The sequence below is a fragment of the Limulus polyphemus genome, unplaced genomic scaffold, assembly GCF_000517525.1.
Source record: "Limulus polyphemus unplaced genomic scaffold, Limulus_polyphemus-2.1.2 Scaffold926, whole genome shotgun sequence".
Taxonomy (NCBI): Eukaryota; Metazoa; Arthropoda; class Merostomata; order Xiphosura; family Limulidae; genus Limulus; species Limulus polyphemus.
In genome coordinates this window covers 332,916-339,934 of record NW_013666536.1, presented here as the reverse complement: position 1 = coordinate 339,934, position 7,019 = coordinate 332,916, and positions in this window count along the sequence as shown.

The window sequence follows — 7,019 nt, the reverse complement described above, 5'->3', positions numbered from 1 at the left end:
TATTTAACAGTATAAGCTATGTATGTTTCCAAATATAAACTTAATCTAAATAACGTTCATATTAAAATAAATACATAACAACAAATCCGTTAAAACATATAGAACATTTTAAAGGCTTTTTTTTCACAATCTACATCAAAATAAGTAAGTAATGCTCTTAAATATATGGTCGTTATCACTCGTAATAATATTTAAATAAGTAATCAGCAATTGTATATTTTTCATTACCACCATGTCCTGTATGAAATAAATGTGCAAAAAAAATGTGAAAACAATCTCATAAAAAATTACTTTGTTCTGACAGAATCTTTTGTTAAAATTCAACACATCTTTCGGACTTATGTCGTAGCAACAATAAGTTCTTTTCATCTAATTAGTCTTGACTTTTCACAATGTTTGATTTGTGATTTCTAATAGAAGGCTAATGGAACCCTGAGGTGAATTTGTTTTCTTAACTAGTAGCCGATGCTTAACCTCATGTCCACTGCAATTTGTTTCCAACTCTGATTTCTAGTTTCTTTGAGTCAAATCACACGTTTAAGGTCACGAAAAACAAATGTCCTGTACACGTATATACACGAAATGAGCTCAGCCATCAAACTTATTGTGTAGAAAAAAAAAGTTCGTGATCTTACGCCCTTCGCTTAAGGAACATTTTCGCGAAAAATTAAATGCTAATTTTCAATTGACTTAAAGGATGATATTAACGAATAATTGCGTGTGTTATGCAGTCATAAAGTTTTACTACAAGGTAAGCATGAATTTTTATCGAAAAAAATATTTGTTTGTAGTTAAGCACAAAGTTACACAAGAGGCTATCTGTGCTCTGCCAACCACGGTTATCGAAACCCGGTTTATAGCGTTGGAAGTCCGCAGAAATACGCTGTGGCACTGGGGGGCATATAATGAGTACATTCTTTTAGCGGTGTCATTAAAGATACAACTGTCAGCTAATTATTATTTAACCTATACACTATGAGTCACAACAACAATAGTTCTCGTTTGAAACTATTGTAGTTTTCCTTCCACTGTCACAATAGCATATTGATTTCTGTTTTGATACTGTAGGTTCTATTGTAAAACCATTGCCACAGTTGTAGTCTATTTAGTTATACTTGTCACAAGACATTAGTATTAGGTTGAGGTTTGAGGTTTTGAATTTCGCGCAAAGCTACACGAGGACTATCTGTGCTAGCCATCCCTAATTTAGCAGTGTAAGACTAGAGGGAAGGCAGCTAGTCATCACACTCACTGCCAAATCTTGGGCTACTCTTTTACCAACGAATAGTGGGATTGACCGTCACATTGTAACGTCCCCACGACTGAAAGGGCAAGCATGTTTGGTGGGACGGGGATTCGAACCTGCAAATTGGCCTAACCACCTGGCCATGCCGTGCCCATTAGTATTAGGCCTATTATATTTCAAACGTGTCATTATTTATTCAGTCTCTTACAATTTTTCAAAAGTAAAAAGAAGAGTGCATAATGGTATTTCAACCACGTTATGTCCGCCGTATCAATTGCCGACGACCCGTTTCACTCAATCCAGAGTTCATCAGGACGTCTGGGATACAACAAACACATGAGTAATTGGAAAACTATTTAAATAAGCAATGGATAAGGTAGACATAGACTGTTTGAAATACTGTCTTAAGCAATACTTTCAGTTTGTTAATCTAGATGTTTGCTAGAGGGCTCAAGACGATAAAATCGACTAAAAAGTAGTACTAGGTTATTAAGAAAATTCACGATGACCAAAATAACATGAAATAACAGCTGTCATCAAGCCAAAGTGGCAATGTTGTAATGATGTGTCTCAAAGTCCAAACAGCTCAAAGGAACAGCAAAGAGCTAACCAGATGTCGAAAAGACAAATGAGATAAGAAGTTCATTATTTGATGAAAATCGTCAACGAATTTATGCGTTTATTGAAGAAAAATCTTGCAATATGTTGATCAACATTGGCCCTAGAGCTACAATTGTTTTGACCCGATTTGTTAATTTAAAAAAAATTAGCCTCAAAAAAGAAGAGAGAGAGAGAGATTGGTGCAAACAGCAGGTGGACATAAAGTTTCAGCAAAAGGAAAGTTAGAAGTTACACTTACTGTAGGAAGCTTCTCTATACCTCATGATGAGTGGAAAATTGACTGTGAGGTAAAGTGCATATTGGGAAGTGACTTCATGCAGTGAGATAGATGCGAAGTTACACTAGCTTTAAATGCATTTACAGTATATGATCAATAAATCCCTGTGTACTACATAGCGGTTACTACAACAGAAATTGAACTTCCAATCACAACAGGGAGGGTGGTCATTGTTTTACCAATAAAGTGAATTACTTATACCAGAAGTTATCAAAAATAAATCTACATCTAGTGACTTGGACACAGATGAACCAAAGATTCTGGCATGTCTTGAGGAGTTGTTGGTTGGGAGAGTTCTCATGAATCTGAAGAATAAAAATGCTTTATGTTTACCCAGGAAAGACTTACATAAGTTTGTGATGAAATGAAAAGTTGCTATAATGTAATAATCATAAGACTGGATTTCATCAAGAGGACTTGGTATGGCTAAAGAATACCGTCGCAAGGAAGGACAGACTCCAAAGTTAAGCAGGTGTTGGACAGTCCCATATATTGTATTGAAAAGAATCAATAATCTGGTTTACAGAATCCAGAAAGACAAACGGTCCAAGCCAAAGGTTATCTACCTTGATCATCTTTGAAAATACGTTGGTGAGAGATTGGCCAACAGGGTAATTCAAGTGAAAAATATGTCAGCAGAAAGTTGACCTACTAAAGGGCCTAGGTCTCCTGTTGAGACCGCTTCCAGAGGATCGCAAGGATAGGAATGCCAGTAGATTCACTCAACTACTTAATTAGGAATAACTTCATCAAGGACAGGAAAGGGATAAGTGGCCATCACCTCTACAAAGAATGGTCCTCAGAAACGGAAGACTTGGTGAATGGACTGTTTAGTGTAGTGTTTTATTTTTATATTAGAGTTGTTTAAGAAATTCACAAACCAGGAAGGAGACATTGTTATAAGCTATATGTTCAATGTTTTAAATTAGAAGTTTGCTAGAAAGTGCATAACTTTAATATCACATAAGCTCATAAAAGCAGCCCTAGGATACTTAGAAAGTTCTCTATTACGTCAGGATTCCAGTAACTTTGTTACAACAATATCATTATGCACTCTTCTTCTTCTTGAAAAACCCTAAAACACTGAATAATATATGTTGTGTTAAAACTATAATACACCTAATACTAATATAATTTGACAAGTGTAATTAATCATAACCAAGTTTCGCCAGCTTATAAGAAGTGTTCATACAATAAAAAATATTGTTCTAACAATATCTGTGGACTTACAACGCTAAAAACTGGGTTTCGATACCCGTGGTGGGCAGAGCACAGATAGCCCATTGTGTAGCTTTTTGTTTATTTACAACCAACTAACCAACCAATAATAGGGATTTAGTTTTCAAAATTATAGTGTAATTTACTATATTCACGCTTCGCCAGCCTAGAAAAGGCGTTCACACCATAAAAGTTGCAATTTCTCTAAAACTATTACGACAATGTAACTTATTTTATTATATAATAAATACAGTATCTTCGTTTCTGAAACACTTCATGTATTTGAAAAAAAATTGTTAGAAAAAAATATTTTTAGAAACTAAGAGGTTGAAAAAGTAAAAGAATACATTATCATTTCTAAAATTCGTACAATGGTTCTTCGCAGGTATTAGGCGTAATGTTTCAGTTTGACTGGTGTTTTAAGAGAGTCGTCATTACAACAGTTAGTATCTTAAAACAATGGTGAAATATAGAGTCTTTCCCGATACTACGGCAACAATATATATATTGCTCTTTTTAATTTGTATTTAATTCTGTGATAGAAACGAACAATTAGAGTTGACAACAACATGTAAGCATGAGGACACACGTCATCAAATTGTTAATTTAGTAAAAATCACTCAGGACTTTGTTAGCCTTCTCTTCATTAACAAATGTAGTCATACGAACTGATCACCAAATATGGTACCGACGCTTTGCATATGCATGTTTCACAGCATAAGATTGTGTATACGTTACAGTTAATAGCCAGTACTGGATGCCTTAAAATTCAACAAGCCAATAGTAACTCGTAAATCTGGGAATGTCAAGTGTGTGATTACGAATAATTATAGGCTAAGCCTCTGTAAACCTGTATAACTTTCAATAGATTTTACAATTGAAAGTTCTAAACATAAACACATCCACGTTAGTGATTTCAGATTATTTCTAAGCTTGAAAGTTTTACGTCTTAATACTCAAACAGGAAGTTCCTAAATAATAAACAATGTATTTTTTTTTTACTTCTTTAATAAGACACATTCTCAAATGTGTAAAAGATTATAGATGTCACTCTCATACAAATCTAGACTATGGGCGTCTTCTGTATAACCATGACACACTCTTGTCCTGTGAACGTTGGCAAATAAACATCTTTGTGATTATCTTAAAATTACAATAAAGAAAGCTGAACTTCTAAAACAAAGAATTTTTTTAAAATATATAAACCATTATATTAAATGTTTATATTCAACATCAAAACCAATAAGTAAGTTTTATGAAAAAATAATAATAATAATTGTTCTTACAGAATAGTCAATTCATAAAATGTTGGATCGAGAGTGAACCAGTTGTCAGCGGGTGCATTTTCGCGTCATGTTGCCACGAAATATACTGCTCTCCGCTCCGTAGGCCCGTAGGAGCGTCTTAATGTTAACGGTCAAATCCTATGTAGTTAGATAAGAGAAGTCCAAGAGTTGGTCGTGGGTGCTGTTGACTAGCAGCTTTTCCTCTAGTCTATCAGTTCATTCAAAACTATAAACGGCTAGCGCAGGTAACACATCAGTAGCTTTTCACGATTACCCGAAAACAAACAAACAAAAAACTAAAATCTTATAAACAGCCCCAAAAGTAGCATCTTAGCCATAGATGATGCCCATCTTACTTTCAGATAACCATATTACACCGAGTTGCTGTTTTCTCGAGTCTAAATCGATGTCGTAACGGTGATCACCTTTAAATAATCATAAAACGCACTTGAGCTTCTTGTAGAGATGTCAGTGAACACTGACATCGGGGCCGTGCCCCGATTCTATTTGACAGTACCCCGAATCCCCAGTTGATATCCTGAAAAATCAGAATAGAAAACCATGATCGATATCATAATGAAACGCTGACAATTCCCGCGCTTATGGCCCCGAACCTCAAATCTTTTGAGCACATAGTGACGCTTCTGTTCTTATATATTTTTTGTCTTCGGATGATTTGCTTTACAATGACTGTTTAAGCCCAAAGTTGCACAATGAGCTGTTAGCACAGTGTCCACCGAAGGAATCGAACTTTGTGTTTTAACGTTATCAGCCCTCAATCTTACAGTTGACCATAGAGGAGGGAGCTATAAAATGCCATTTTGTAAAAAACAATTATTATATCAATTCACCTCTGAGATCAATAAACGGATAATGTCAAGCCTTCATTTTCACGTGAAACATTGTCAGGTTACCAGTTATGTGATCTGTTGCTTACGTTGCTATTGTCTATAAAAGTGAAAGAAAGGCAGTGTATTCTCAGTTAGCAGAATGTGTAAAAAAAAAGATCCACATTGATAGTAAACATTCAAGAACCATAACGACGACATTTCGACATTTCCATAGTTGTGCTAGCATTAGGTTGGATAAAAAAATGGTCAAACATAACAAGTTGTTGTAGAGTAAATACAAGTATTATAAAGTATGGTTAGCAGGATGTGGACCTATTTCCAGACCACCAAAACATTAGATGAGCGCAATTTGATAATAACGTTATTTGACGCAACCGGTAGGTCCCTGCTTTACAACTGAATCAACAGTTCAGAGCAACAGCTGGACAACAAGTTAACACTTATACGATCAGAAACAGGCTTAATAAGGTAAGCCTTTATGCTAGATAGCTATAGCTTCCTCTATATCTCATCGCCACAAAAAGACCATCAAAAACTTATGGACCTAACCTTACTTCAGCCAGATAGTAGACATGTTTGCACTTACAGAGAGTGGCCGGAATCAAATTCAATCTTATTCAACCATATAGCGTTGATCAAATTCAATTCTATTTTCATGGATAAAAGACACCGTATAGGATGGCATATTGGTTCGGTATTGATGAACACACTTTATGTGCAACTACATGGCACTATGAATGTCATGTGATAGTAAGAACCAGTCTTACAACTATTAATGTTGTCATGTGTAGCTGTATACATATGGTCTGAACTTTCTTCTAATGACGTGCTCGGGTGATTAGTAACTCGTTGGTAGAATAGGTTATTGAGCGAATATCCATCGCGCTTACCAGACTTGAATCCGCTTGGCAGCACGTGATTCCCCCTCCAAGCATGTTTGTCAATTCGAAGCAACTCTGATTGAGGAGTGGGGCATATGACCCTAACATTTCATTAATTCACTCATTTGAAGCCCCACTCAAAGAAGAATTATTTGAATTACTATCCAAGGTTTATATATCTCATATGTACCAAATAAGCATTTGTGAACATGGGTTACAATAATGAGACAAATTTGTACATCAGGTCACGTGGCTGATCATCAAGTAATTATTTTGCATACAAATTAAATCAATGTTACCAGTGTCATTGTTTAATAAGAACAGTTGTGCCTTGTCATACCTAAAATGTTAAACACCGATTATCACTTTATTCTTCTGAACTGTGTAATTTCCAGGTAAAGTACTTTAACTAAGATTGCCCTATTCCAGGTTAAGTACTTTAACTAAGATTGACCTATCCCAGGTTAAGTACTTTAACTAAGATTGACCTATCCCAGGTTAAGTACTTTAACTAAGATTGACATATTCCAGGTTAAGTAGTTTAACTAAGATTGACATATTCCAGGTTAAGTACTTTAACTAAGATTGACATATTCCAGGTTAAGTAGTTTGACTAAGATTGATATATTCCAGGTTAAG